Raw genomic sequence first — 14,835 nt, 5'->3', positions numbered from 1 at the left:
TTTTTTACGGGGTTTACGGGTTTAACGGTTTAACGTTTTACGGTTTTTACGGGGTTTACCGGGGTAACCCGGGTACCCCGGGTACGGGGTACCGGTACGGGTTACGGTTACGGTTTACGGTACGTACGGACCGTAACGGGTTAAACGTTTACGGTACGTTTTAAGGGGAATTTGCAGGCCTGCAGACATCGCATTTCCAAAACTTTCGCAATTCCCAGGTTCGCATTTGCCAAACATTTCTCGCAATTACCAGGCTTGTTCGCATTTCCCAAACTTTCTTCGCAATTCCCAGGTTCGCATTTCCCAAATATTTTTCGCAATTACCAGGCTTGTTCGCATTTCCCAAACTTTTTTCGCAATTCCTGATTCACATTTCCCAAACTTTTTTTTGCAATTCCCAAGCCAGCAGAGGTTGGTTCGCAATTGCGAACCCTTGTTCGCAATTCCCACATCTGAGACCTGCAATTTTATACTTAAACGATTTTGAACCCCATTTTTCATATTTTCTCAAACCCAAACACACTTAGGCGATTTTCCAAGAACAAGTCTTCTTCCAAATCAATTGTAAGTTAGTTTTTACTCATTTCTTTCAATCATTAACATCTTTTAACATGATTTCAATCTAAAATCAAAGATTTTCATGGGGGAAATTGGGTGTTTAGGGTAGAACCTAGGTTTTTCAAAAATTGGGGATTTGGACCTCAATTTGAGGTTCGATTTCAAAACAAATTATATATTTGAGTTCGTGGGGGAATGGGTAATCGGGTTTTGGTTCGAACCTCGGATTTTGAACACGTGGGCCCGGGGGCAATTTTTGACTTTTTGGGTAAAACTTTGAAAAACTCATTTTCATGCATTGGGGTTGATTCATTTAGCACTTATTGATGTAATTAAGTAATTTGTATTTAGATACGAGCGAATTGGCGGTGGAATCAAGGGGTAAAGCTATAATTGAGACTTGAGTTGTGTTCAAGGCATCGAGGTAAGTGTTTGGTCTAACCTTAGCTTGAGGGATTAGGAGTTGAGTTCTATTTGCTATGTGATCATTGTTGAGCACGACGTATAGGCATGGTGACGAGTATCTATACGTTGGTGTCAAGTATGACCGTGAGTCTTATATTGTGATTTTCATGATTTCGTTGTATTCTTCATGCTTTGGTGATGATTTCTAGTTGTTGTGAAATGTTTGTGGAAGGAATTGAGACCTTTGAACATTTTGGAGCATTGGCTCGAGTTATATTATGAATTGTGAAAGTATATGAGATGATTGAACCCTTTGGAGCATTGGCTCAAGTGGTAAAGTGAGTTATGAAGTACAAGTGAAAGATAGAGAAAGAGTTATTGAAATGTTCCCTTGCCGGGATTTAATTATTTAATTGTTGTTCCCTTGCCAGATTTTGTTTGACTCAAAAGTTGTTTTACACTTTTTAAGCAAATCAATCAATATAGACGAAGGGGTAAATCATAGTCAACCATAATTAATACTGGATCAAAGAACAGAATCATAAAGATAGAACAGTCAATTAAAATGACACTTGGAAGGTTTTATTGATTATAGAAATTTGGCCTGCCTCTCCTTGAAGAGGTTCAGGAGATTACAATCAAATTATTTTTCCTCCCCGGTTGAAGGTGGAATCTCCCTCTCTTTGTATAGGCTCAGTCTCTCTTTCATGGAGTTCCTCCATTATTTCCACTGTTTGTGGATCATGGAGAGCCCAGCCCCCTTAAGAGGTTCTTCTGCCATCTATTTATAGTCTAGAACTTCTCGTGCTCATCATACTTTATTTGGGCCGGGTCGGGGAGGTGACCTCCCCTTATGGAGAGGCCTCGACCTCGACGCTTATATCGTAAATAGCAGTGATTAGATGAAGTCGAGTTCGTTGATTACTACTGCAGGATGGTTGGGACGGGATCATTGCCGCCGTGGACGTGTGGTCAGATTCTGACCAATACAGTTAGTCCCTCCGTTCGTCGGGGTCGTATCTTACCGACCTTGGCGGACGGATAATGTTTGCGACGTGATCGTGGAGGGAGTCAGATTCGCATATTTTTCTTTAGTGGCGTTATAAATTTCGAAACTGCCCGGAGGCGTCTTTCTAATACTCTTATGCCATCACGATGATTTCGAAACCGAAGAGCCGGTTGATAAACGAAACGTAGCTTCGTACAAGCAGTCACAATGGCGCACGTTCCCGAGAAGCTGAATCCTTTCGTGCCCGGCCAGGTTCTGGCGGCGACCGTTGGTTTTCGTGCCCTGGAGAATCTATCTTATAAATTGAAGGGGTTTGTCACTTGTTTCTCACACTTCATCGCTCATCTTCGAGAGAATTCCCAGAATATCTCCCTTTCTATTAGTTTGAACTCTTCTCGACTCCTTTGCTCGCAGCAATCTTTAGCTTTCTCGCTTCTTCCTCAAAGTTCCTTCCTCCTCTTTTTGTGAGTTAAAGATGACAGGAACTTCTTCTCACGATAATCTTCCGGCTATCTCTCCGGCGGCTGGGGACCCTGCTCCGGCAGACGGAGACGTAGACCCGATGGAGTGCGAAGATGTTCCTTCAGTAGAGGAAATTTTATCCCGCCCGAGGAGGGCAGTGGTGGATTTCAGCGCCGATGGTGGTGCGGAGCAGGTAAATATTCGTCCCCTTATAGGGGAGATCGGAATAGCGGATTTAAGGTCACGATGGGGTATTCCTGGTTATGTCGAGATGGTACCGGCAAAGAGAGAAGATAGGGTCCAGATCGACCGTCCCGGGTTCTGCTCGTTCTATGCTTACCCCTTCCTAGTGGGGTACACACTTCTGCTTCCAATGTTGGTGGTCGACTTCTGCCGCTATTATGAGGTGTGTCCTGCCCAACTCTCTCCTTACCTGTACAAGTTGTTCCTCATGTTTATCAAGTACGCGGAGCTGGCCGGTCGGGAGGTCACTCTGAGAAACGTGCTCAGCCTGTTCGCTCCCCAAAAGATTCGCGGCACTATGATCCACGCGCGTCCCCGAGGGTCGAAAGGTTTAGTGGTCAAGATGGACGACAGGACCAATCGTCGTTTTTTTGATAACTTTTTCTATGTACGGACCGAGCACCTTGTAGCGGATCCAACTGGGTTTCCAGAAGTGTGGAATTTTGCCCGTAAGTCTTCGTCCTTGATTAGTGGAGTACCCACTTTGTCCTCGCTTTCTTTATATCTCATGTTGTAAATATTAATCTATTTCGATGTTTTGCAGCCGAGAAGTTACCCCCGCCTCCTCTGGAGGGGATTCGAGAATGGGTCGAGGCCATTCTTCCCCATACAGCGGGAGTTCGCACATGGTCGACGTTTCATATGAGATTCGGTCGTAGGCCTCTTACAGGTGAGGTAGCGCCCTTATTTTCTACCCGTTCCTTTTTGTTTCGATCTTACCTTTCGAGTATTGCTTGTCGTGGCCAGGGAGAGCTCACAGAGTCAGAGCTCCACAGTTAGCTTTCCGTCGGCCGACCGCGTCCGCTCGTATCAGTGCAGTACCTGCAGCCCGTCCTTCGTCGAGGGCGGCGTCGGTAGAATCTGTGGCTTTGGCCGCTCCGACCCGGACTATATCTCCGGAGGAGGGTCGATCTGGTACCGTCCGTCCTCAGAACGACTCGCCATCAACCGGGGAGGAGGAAGGGCCGTCGAAGAGACGGAGGGTAGGGTTTGAGATGGCTCCTCCGACAGTGATCAACTTGGATTCACCCCCAGCAAACCCAGAGGAAGGTGTCGTTGCGGCGTCTACCGCTGAGGGGGAGCGGGTGGTCGGAGCCGCTCCCACCAGTCAGAGCCAGAGAAATTCCGCTGCTGTAGTGACCCGATCAGGAGTTCCCGCCGCTGATGACGCAGGACATCTCGCTGTAGCAGAGAATCGGACCCCTGACGCTGCCGTCGTGACCTCGAGTGTGCCGTTATCGTCCTCGGCAGGTCGCGCCACACCACCGGCAGCGGAGAGGGGAAAGAGTGTAATGGTCGATGAATACGAGTCCGAGTCTGACTTGGACCCTGATGATGTTCGGATGTTCGAGGAGGGCATTACTCACTCGGTGGTTCATGCGGAGGGGTCGGCCCGTTTCGTCGAGATCCCCGCTGACGTGAACCTGTTGACTCAAGGAGGTAACTTGGTACCACAATTCAGCTTGCTGTGTTCTGAGGCCGAGAACGAGTCCCTGAGGAATGTTTCGGATGTTGAAGTGATGGACGAGGTGGCTGTGATGGGCTTACGGGTATGTTATATCTGACTTCGATTTATTTCTCCTTTGTTGCAGAATGAGCATTAGTTTGACTGCTTTCTTGTTTTGCAGACGTACATGTTGGAGGTAGAGAATATTCGCAGGGCCAACGTCCGGTCGAGGATCTTCTTGCAGATGCTGGAAAAGTATCGTCGCTATCGCGATAGATGCCGTGAGTTGCATGAACGGTTAAGGAATGATCCCCGCAACCGGGCTTTGGGCGAGGAATTGGAGAAGAGGGACCAGGAGCTAGTGCAGGCGCTCCGCAGCAGGAGCGAACTTGAAGAGCAAATCCGCCTCAAGGACGAGGAGCTCGAGGTGGGCAGAGGGGTCGCTGCGGAATGTGAGCACCTGCAGGGCAAGTTACGAGCAATGCAGTTGGAACTGGAGCAGAGCCAGGCCAGAGCCGCGGAGGTGGATGCTGAATGGAGAGGGAAGCTGACTGCACTAGAAAGCAAGGTCGCCGATTTGGAGCGCATGGAGAGGGAAGCGTTGGATGCTTCGACGAGGGCAGCGGCCTTAGAGGCGGCAGTTCGTGTACATGAGTCCGAGCGAGAGTCGGAGAGGGCTACTGCGGCCCTTAGGGAGGAGAGGCTCGAGGAGCGGATTAGTGCGATTGATCAGGAGGCCTTAGCCTTGTCGGATCGAGTTGCGGCCTTGGAGGAGGAGAATCGGCGGCTGAGGGCCCAGGCTGGATCATCCCGTGCTGCTGTTCCCCGCCAGGCTCATGAACTCTGGGTCTACGCCGAAGCTCAACGTGACATTTTCAAGAACTTGTGGGAGGCGGGCACCGTGACTGAGGGAGCTTTCGAGGAGGCGCGCCAGAAGGCTCGAGAGGCTCGAGCCAACTGTGGATATGATGTGGCGACACCCGAAGCTGATGGGGACGCCAGTGGTGATGATGATAACGACGGTGTTGGCGCCGAGTGAGAGAAAATTGTGTTTCGTTGTCTTTTCTTCTTCTTTTTTTTTTGTTTCGTATGCCGATGGGCGTTTGTTTGTTCCTTGGTGTCTTCTTCCCCTCTCATTTCTCTTTTTTTTTAGTTGGCTGGCCTGGACTAGATGTAAGCGGCGATAGCCCGCATTTCTGACTTCATGAGAAGGATTCTTCTTCCCTTCTTGCTTTACATTTCAGTTCTCTGTTGATTTACGATCTAGTCGCGGGGTGGGGGCTCGTCAGACGAGTCCCGGTTCCCCTCATGTGATGAAAGTTTCTGGTCGTGGGTTTCATTACGAACTTTTCGAGAGGATAGCTCGTCTCAGTTCGAGCGAGGTCGAACCTGTCGTTCCTTGACGGTATTCAGGCACTTAGCCTGAATCCCAGTTCGAGCGAGGTCGAACTGTCAAACTTTGATGGAGAAGGCACTTAGCCTGAGTCCCAGTTCGAGCGAGGTCGAACTGTCAAACTTTGATGGCGAAGGCACTTAGCCTGAGTCCCAGTTCGAGCGAGGTCGAACTGTCAAACTTTGATGGCGAAGGCACAGCCTGAGTCCAGTTCGAGCGAGGTCGAACTGTCAAACATTGATGGAGAAGGCACTTAGCCTGAGTCCCAGTTCGAGCGAGGTCGAACTGTCAAACTTTGATGGAGAAGGCACTTAGCCTGGTTCTGTTGTTTACATCGATGGTTCAACGCCTCGGGCGTTAAGTGTCGGCTTCGTTTTGGCCTGTGGTTGTATGTTGTACCCGTGTTATGATTGTTCGCCTGACCGTGGCATTCAGGTTGCTTCGAGGTGATTTTCGATTCCTCGTTTGAAACACCTCTGCGCCGGTTTCCGGCCTGACACAGTTTGGTGGATGAGGGGGGATGCTCCACTCTTCTGCCCGGCGATCAGGAGGAGAAGGGGGGACGCTTTGCATCACTTCTTTCCTCGCTCGGGTTGTTCGAGGTCAACAGGGCGGAAGATTTCTAGCTCCCGTTGGCGCATTCGATTCTTCATCTTTTTGTGTTTGATGCGCCTCCATTGACTCTGGTTTGAGTCGAATTTTCTTCTTGGTGTTTCTTTTTCTTCGATCCAGGAAGAACTAAGTATTTTCACTAGGAAATCCCCACAGATGGCGCCAAATTGTTTGACTCAAAAGTTGTTCAACACTTTTTAAGCAAATCAATCAATATAGACGAAGGGGTAAATCATAGTCAACCATAATTAATACTGGATCAAAGAACAGAATCATAAAGATAGAAGAGTCAATTGAAATGACACTTGGGAGGTTTTATTGATTATAGAAATTTGGCCTGCATCTCCTTGAAGAGGTTCAGGAGATTACAATCAAATTATTTCTTCCTCCCCGGTTGAAGGTGGAATCTCCCTCTCTTTGTATAGGCTCAGTCTCTCTTTCATGGAGTTCTTCCATTATTTCCACGGTTTGTGGATCATGGAGAGCCCACCCCCCTTAAGAGGTTCTTCTGCCATCTATTTATAGTCTAGAACTTCTCGTGCTCATCATACTTTATTTGGGCCGGGTCGGGGAGGTGACCTCCCCTCATGGAGAGGCCTCGACCTCGACGCTTATATCGTAAATAGCAGTGATTAGATGAAGTCGAGTTCGTCGATTACAACTGCAGGATGGTTGGGACGGGATCATTGCCGCCGTGGTCGTGTGGACAGATTCTGACCAATACAGATTTAATTATTTACTTGATTGCTCCCTTGCCGGGATTTAATTGTTAAATCGTTGTTCCCTTGCCGGGATTCCTATATGTTCTTGTTTATTTCCCTTGCCCTTGTTTGTGATTGTTGTTTGGGTGAGGAAGAGTGTTAAAGCACGAAGGGTGATGCCGTGCCGCACGATGTACCATTTCGTGCCAATTCTATTTATTATATGTGAGGAAAGAGAGTAAAAGCACGAAGGGTGATGCCGTGCACATTTTATTATTCTGATTGCTTTGGTGAGGAATGAGAGTAAAAGCACGAAGGGTGATGCCGTGCACATTTTATTATTCTAATTGCTTTGGTGAGGAAAGAGAGTAAAAGCACGAAGGGTGATGCCGTGCACGTTTTCATTATATTATTGTTTGGTGAGGACGAGAGTAAAAGCACGAAGGGTGATGCCGTGCACTTGTCTTTGATTTTCCTGATTCTTGCTGATAATTGAATTATGTTGTCCTTTACTTTTATTTACTGATTTTCTTGTTGTTATCGGTTCAAGTGCATTAATTGTCTTATTCCACTATTACTGTGATTCTTTATGTTGGCATGTTCCTTTATTGTGTCACTTGTTATTATTGGCTCGAGGTATCCTTGCGCAACATTATGCCTTGAATTTATGCTATAATTGCTACATGTTTATGTGACTTAATTGCTACTTGACATTTAGCATACTAAATATTAAATTGCCTATTTGCTCCTTAAAGTCCGTAATTAATTGCTACTTGTCATTACTTGTTTTCCTCAGTGATTCATAATTATTGTGTACTTGTTGTCTTATGAAATCGTATTAATTGTTGCGTTTGTTGGAGTAAATTTCATTTGGAAGAACTGTTGATTTAGTGAAATGGGAGCGGGTGGTACGCCTACCACGAGATATAATGAAATGGGGTCGGGTTGCACGCCTGCAACGAGTTGTGAACCGAGAGTGAAACCTGCCTTTGTTTTCCTTATCCTTGTTAGAAGTTGAATTTTGGTTTCCTGATAATTCTCTTGAGATTCTGTTTCAACTGTTATCTCCCCGCAACATGTTTCCCCCTCCCATCCTTACTTGTTCATTCCTGCTTTACTTTCCGCTATACATTATATAACTGCACAGGTTTACTTGGTAGTCTAGTCCTAGCCTCGTCACTACTTCGCCGACATTAGGCTAGGCACTTACCAGCACATGTGGTCTGTTGTGCTGATACTACACTCTGTGCTCTTTTGCACAGATCTAGGCCCCGGACAGCAGCAGTAGCTCGGGAGTCAGCCTTCGGTCCACCGAGACTTCGAGGTAGCCTTGTACGCGTCCGCAGGCCCGGCGTCTCCTCTATCTTATATTTTATTCTGTTATCTCATGTTTTCGAGACGAACAGTGTTATATTTCTTTCAAGCGATTGTATTTAGTACTCTTAGTAATCCGTGGATGATGTGACATCAATTCTTGGGTAGAGGCACATGTTGAATTCCGCATTATTTTTCAGCTTATTTAATTTAAGTCTTCCGCTTTAATTTCATATTCCGCTGTCATTTAAATATTTAACGCTTGTTATGATTGATAAAAGAATTTAAAATAAAGTAGGTAGGAGTTTATGATTTATGGCTTGCCTAACTTCTACGAGTAGGCGCCAACATGACCCCCGAGGGTGGGAAAATCCGGATCGTGACACTATATAGAAGGCAATTGTAGCGACCTCATGATAGACTCTCAGAGGATAAAGTTACCGAAACACTCTTATGACCTTATTCCTAGCAGGTGTTTGCTTCTCGTCATTCCATAGAGCAAACAGCTTCAGCTAGGCCAGGGAATATTATATAGCAATTTCATATTCAATAGATAAAAAAAAAAAAAGTAAATCTGTTGCCAACGACAAAGTAACTTACAGGCGGGACATAAATGAGTAGTTCTTTCATTTAATGTACTCAATAAAAAATAACTATCACGGGTGGTTCTGAACCATTTAACAGAGACAAGTTAACTCAAAGATGAGACTCTTAACTTGAGACAAGTTTGAAAAAGCTCTCAATTCTCAAGCTTGAGATAGTACCTGGGGTAATTAGATAAAAGTAGAAAGAATCCAAGAGCATAAAAATAAGTTGCCAGCACATAAATTTTTTTCTTCTTTTTTAACGAGGTTACCCAACACATACAAATAAGCATCTAACAATCAACTAACATATCAAATGAGAAGATAAAAGATTCATACCCTAAGCCTGTGATCTCCACTGACAATCTTTACACCAAAGATATGCTCCTAGTCATCTAAAAGCTCTAATCTCTCCTTACTTGTGGTAGCCGGGAGTTCCAGTTGCACGATCCACATGCTAACAAATGGTTTGTACCTATGTTGCTCTAATTTTGCCGGGTGCATGTCGGATCCTCCAAAAGTAGTGTATTTTTGGAGGATCCGACGCGCACCCGGCAGCATTTTGGAGAGTCCGCGCAACATAGGTTTGTACCTTTGTGGCTTGTCAAACCTCCTCACTGATACCAAACCTATCAAATATACCAAAAAACAATAAGCACCCGAAGAAAAAAAACATATGCAGTACATCCAGTATCCATGCTTAAATAGTATACTTGTTAACCATAGAAACCCAAAACAGCCGAGCATTCTTCAATCTTATCCAGTGATCGGTTGACAAGGCTGAACAGTTAGACTAAGAAAATTAATAAAATTAAACAATGAAACGATTAAATGTCCTGAATTCTTTCAAACTCATTGCTTTTTGTACCTGATAGACAGCTTAAATTACATAATCTCCAAAGAGAAGTTCAAAAGCATATAAGTTCTCTCTAAAACTAGCTTTCTCAACAGATAAAGATGTGGGTGCCCGCTTTCTAGCAACCATAACCACCACCACCACCCCCCACCCCAACCAAAACCAAGAACCCATTTACCCTAATCCACAAGTTATTTGTGAAAACTGAATTCCAATCTATACAATTCCAGCAAGATTTAAATAGCTATAAAGATTTAAACATATCAATTCCAGCAATAACGTTCCTTATTCTTTGTCTAGAATGTTTAGCTAAATCCTAACTGAAAATACAATTGTAGACGACAGCAAGTGAAGTCAAAAGTATTAAACACTACAACAACAATTACCATCTCAGTTTCAAACAAGTCGGGATCGTCAGTATAAATCATTTATAAAGCAAAATAAGAAAACCATCAGAGTCTCAATAACATGTCAATCACATATAGATCTGAGCAAGAGAAGCTTAAATAAGCATAAAAATCAATTTTTTTAAAGAAACTGAAGTTGGGAAGCGTACAAGATGAACTGAGAATGATACTTAAACAAACTATGGCATAATTTGCACAGCCAAGCGGAGAAAAGCAGCAGCAGGAACAACCACTCCAACCGCACACAAATGGGAAGAGAACGAGACTAATATAAAGGAATTTACAATGATTCCTTGGCTCGGATTTGTAATCCATATGAATGCAGGCAGGCAGGTCAGAAAGGAATTAGTTATGAATTGATAGAAGTATTGAGCTGGCATCTACATGAAATACCATTTATTCCAAAGCCTTTGGTAACTTCCTATCTTTTTTGTTTATACTTCCCAATATATTCTCAGAACATTTGAAATTGGCTTAATAATTAAAAGTGAACAGCTAACACACACAAACAAAAAACACGAGAAAAAATCAAACAAAAAGATCACAAGAAAGGTCACAAATAAGCAGAAAGCTTAATTAATTGACTATATGGGCGGTCAGTTGTTGGGACTTCATGGTAGACTCTCGGAGGGGATTAGCAGGTGTCCTTTGCTTCTCGTCATTATTCCATAGAGCAAACAATTGGGCTTTCAGTTTCTGACTACATATGATGATTGAAAAAGGTTGTGAATCTTGATTTGGCTATATGATCCTAAATCACATGCCATATTCTCATTGCAAATCTGCATCTACACTTGTTTAATACAAAGCAAAGAAAAGAACTCTTCTTACCACAGACGGAGTGCTACCCTGCCTGCGCAAGTTCATTTCCTAATTAAAAAAAAGAGTCATGGAACATCTCAACAAGCTAAGGTACTTCCACACAGCACACAGTTTCTAGATACTACTACCACAGAGTACCTACTCCTCTCAACTAGAAAATGGCGACAAACAACTTTTATGTGATATTCAAACCTAGAAAGCCTACGAATGCGTTCACTGCTAAAAGATCACCCACAAAGTTCTCAGCTTTTCCAAATTGAACAATGGCATATAAGCCACCAGACATGTATTGTGACAGCTTTTGTTCATGTTCAAGAAATGATTCCGATCTTACACACTCAAAAAAATTACTGTTGGAGTTGCTTTTGACCTTTTAGTGGAGACAAGTTATATTAAAGATCAGGTTATTGAGAAAAGTTCAGAAAGTCTCTCAAGCTTTAGAAAGTAACGGAGTGATTATAAAAAAATAACAAGAATCTAAGAACATTAAAGTCTTTCACAGAAACCCAAAACATGAACCACCCACCTCTGCAAAGCGGAAAAAGCAATGAAGAACAAATAGTTAAACTTATTGAATTAACACAAAGATGCGAGATGGCTGGAGCAGCATAGTTTACTACCATTGGAAAGACATCAGATTCTGTATTCCTTCTTTTAGGAAAATGAAACTTCAATTAGAAGCTCAAAACACATTACCTCAACAAAGTTGACAGCACATATAATTTTTTCCCCGTTTAACAAGGTTTCCCGCACATAAAATAAGCATCTAAGTCTAACAAGCCGATTAACATGTCAAATGAGAAGATAAAATATTCATACCCTGAGCCTGTGATCTCCACCCACAATCTTTACACCAAAGATGTGTTCCTCGACATTTAGAAGCTCTAATCTCTCCTTACTTGTGGTAGCTGGGAGTCCGGACTTAACATTCACTTCTCTGACACTACCAATTTCAAGGTCCCATTGCACGATGCACCTGCTGACAAATGGTTTATATCTCTGTGGCTGATCAAACCTCCTCACTAATGATCAAATCTATCAAATATACCAATACCCAGTAAGCACCCTGAAAAAATATATGCAGTACATCCAGTATCTACATTCAAACAGAGTACAAGTAACCATTGAAACCCAAAACAGTCAAGCATTCTTCGATCTTATCCAGTAATTGCCTGACAAGCCTAAACAATTGAGATTAAGAACATCAATGAAATTAGGCAATGAAATGATTAAACATCTAGAAATCTTTCAAACTCGCTGCATTTTCTACCGGATAAACAGCCTAAAATACATTATGTCCAAAGAAAGTTCAAAAGCATATAATTTTCCAAACTCGGGGATAATGGGGTTCAAAAGCATATTATTTGTCTCTAAAACTAGCTTCCTCAACAGATAAAGATGAAGGTGATCGATCTGTAGCGACCATAACGAAGACCCCCACTCACCACCCCAAAAATATGAAAAACATTTTTCCCTGTTGCACAGTTATTTCTCCACCCCAGCGGGGTAGAGGTAAGGTCTGCGTACACACTACCCTCTCCAGACCCCACTCGTGGGATTTTACTGGGTCGTTGTTGTTGTTGTTGTTGTTGCACAATTATTTGTGAAAACTGAAATCCTTAATCTACGTTACCTAAAATAACTATCAGAATTTTAGTACATCATTCTAGCAGTAAAGTTCCTTATCTTGTTTGTCTACAATGTTAAGCTAAATCCTAACTGAAAATATAATTGTAAACAATACCAACTCAAACAAAGCTTCAAAAGTATCCCATACTAAAACAACAACTGCATCTCAATTCCAAACAAGTTGAGGTAGTCACTATGAATCATTTATAAAGCAAAAAATTAAACCCATCAGACTCTTAATAACATGCCAATCACATATAGATCTGAGTTAGAAAAGCTTAAATTTGCATAAAAATCAAGTCTTTTTCCAATAAACTAAATTGGGTCTACAAGAAAAGCTTAAATAAGCATAAAAATCAAATCTTTTGTCAAGAAACTGAATTGGGGTGGGGTGGGAGGGGGGGGGGATTTACAAGAAAAGCTTAAATGAACATAAAAATCAAATCTTTAATGAAGAAACTAAGTTGGGATCACTTACAAGATGAATTATAAAGCAAAACATTAAACCCATCGGACTCTTAATAACATGTCAATCACATATAGATCTGAGTTAGAAAAGCTTAAATTTGCATAAAAATCAAGTCTTTTTCCACTAAACTAACTTGGGTCTACAAGAAAAGCTTAAATAAGCATAAAAATCAAATCTTCTGTCAAGAAACTGAATTTGGGGGGGTGGGCGCTTACAAGAAAAGCTTAAATAAACATAAAAATCGAATCTTTATTCAAGAAACTAAATTGGGATCACTTACACGATGAACAGGAGCTCTAATATGCTTTACAAGTGAAGAGCTACACTGATTTTCCCTAACATCATGTCTATGATTTCTCCTAATACACTCATATTCAGTACTACGCCTCCTATCAAAGTTCATTATGCTGACCATCGACGCCAACGGCTCCGACAACCTTGTATCAAAAAAGTTGAAAGAAGGCGAACAGAACAAAAAGAACACAGGGAAGGTGAGAAATGCGAAAATTTAGAGAAGTCCAAAAGACACTGCCATTGGTGCCTCACATGTGAAAAGTAATTCTCCCTCTCATCCACATCTCTAACCTCGGAAGAAATTCAAAAATAGCCATATTTACAACTAATCGTTCAAAAATAGTCAAATTTCAAAAGTAATCAAAATTTAGCCACTTTTCATATAAAGAAAATTGAGCGAAAATACTGTTCAAAACCCGGAAAATACACCAGTATATTATACTGGAAGTTCTAGCATAAGTATGTTTGAACTCCAACATATTATACTGGAGTTCCAGGATAAGTATGCTGGAACTCCAGCATAATATGATGGAGTTCCAGCATAAGTACACTAGAACCAGCATAATATACTGGAGTTCCAGCAAGTATAATTGTCTAGTATAATATACTGGAGTTTGGAGCACCAGTGTTCCAGTCTCCAGTATATTATACTGGAGTCGCAAAGTATACCGGTCCAGCATAATATGCTGGAGTTCATACACAGGTGCACCGAACTCCAGTATATTATGATGGATCGGTCTCTGTTGCAGCAGAATAGTGGCTATTTTTCATTGACTTCATAAACGTTGGCTATTTTTGAATGACTAGTCCGAAAATTGGCTATACTGTGTTATTTTTACGATAAAAAGCCTCACACCATTTTTTGTTAAGCGTGTGCATATTATAACTAAAAATAAACTACCCGTTAGGATGTACAAAAAGAGTGTTTATGGGTGGGTACATGATACCCTTCTCTAGCATGCTATTGTTAGCAATATTACAATCCATTGTTTTCCTTTCAAACATAGTTCCTGCGATGTCTGCCCAAAATACATGATTGACAAACACCGGAGGAACTGTTGTTACAAAAACATCTTCAAAAAAAAATTTCTTGTCCCTTCCTTCGCTAGCATGTCAGCAACTTTGTTGGTCTCCCTATAGCTGTGCTTTACCACCACGGCGCCTAGTCTTTGGACGATTGACCTGCATTCATGAATAATTGAGTCAAAATGGAGGTTTCCATTGATTAGCATTCTAATTACCTCTGTTGAATCGGTGTTTATTTCCAAAGGTATGAAATGTCTTTCTTCTGTAAATTGCAGTCTTTAGGAGTGCTAGTAGTTCTGCTTGAGTGTTAGTGGTGTATTGGATTGAGCCTATGTAGCTCCGTATCCAGTTTTCACTTGCATTTCTGAAGACTCCCCCCAGCCCTCCCTTTCCCGGATTCCCTGTTGCAGCTCCATCAGTGTTAAGCTTGTAGGAGTTGTTGCTTGGTGGCTCCCATTTTATCCAGATATTCTTTTTGTTTTTGGGTTCTTTATCCAGCATTATTGTAACATATTCAGTGGCCTTAGCTATTGCACAATTGGAGTCTGCCCTATCTTTTCTGTTATTGAAAAGGTTGTTATTCCTTGTTAGCCAAATTTGCCAA

At 42.5% G+C, this 14,835-nt stretch overlaps 1 long non-coding RNA gene across 1 annotated transcript; it reads right to left on the bottom strand.

The window, feature by feature from the left end:
* LOC109232380 lies at window positions 11,455–13,505 on the bottom strand. Its single transcript, XR_002068955.1, has 2 exons — window positions 13,192–13,505; window positions 11,455–11,848 (listed from the first exon to the last, which is right to left on the bottom strand). It is a non-coding gene; the product is annotated as an uncharacterized LOC109232380 (long non-coding RNA).

Source organism: Nicotiana attenuata, chromosome 9 (genome assembly GCF_001879085.1).
Source record: "Nicotiana attenuata strain UT chromosome 9, NIATTr2, whole genome shotgun sequence".
In the NCBI taxonomy this organism is placed as follows: domain Eukaryota; kingdom Viridiplantae; phylum Streptophyta; class Magnoliopsida; order Solanales; family Solanaceae; genus Nicotiana; species Nicotiana attenuata.
Note: the sequence above shows the minus strand (reverse complement) of the source record. Positions and strands in the feature narration are given on the sequence as shown.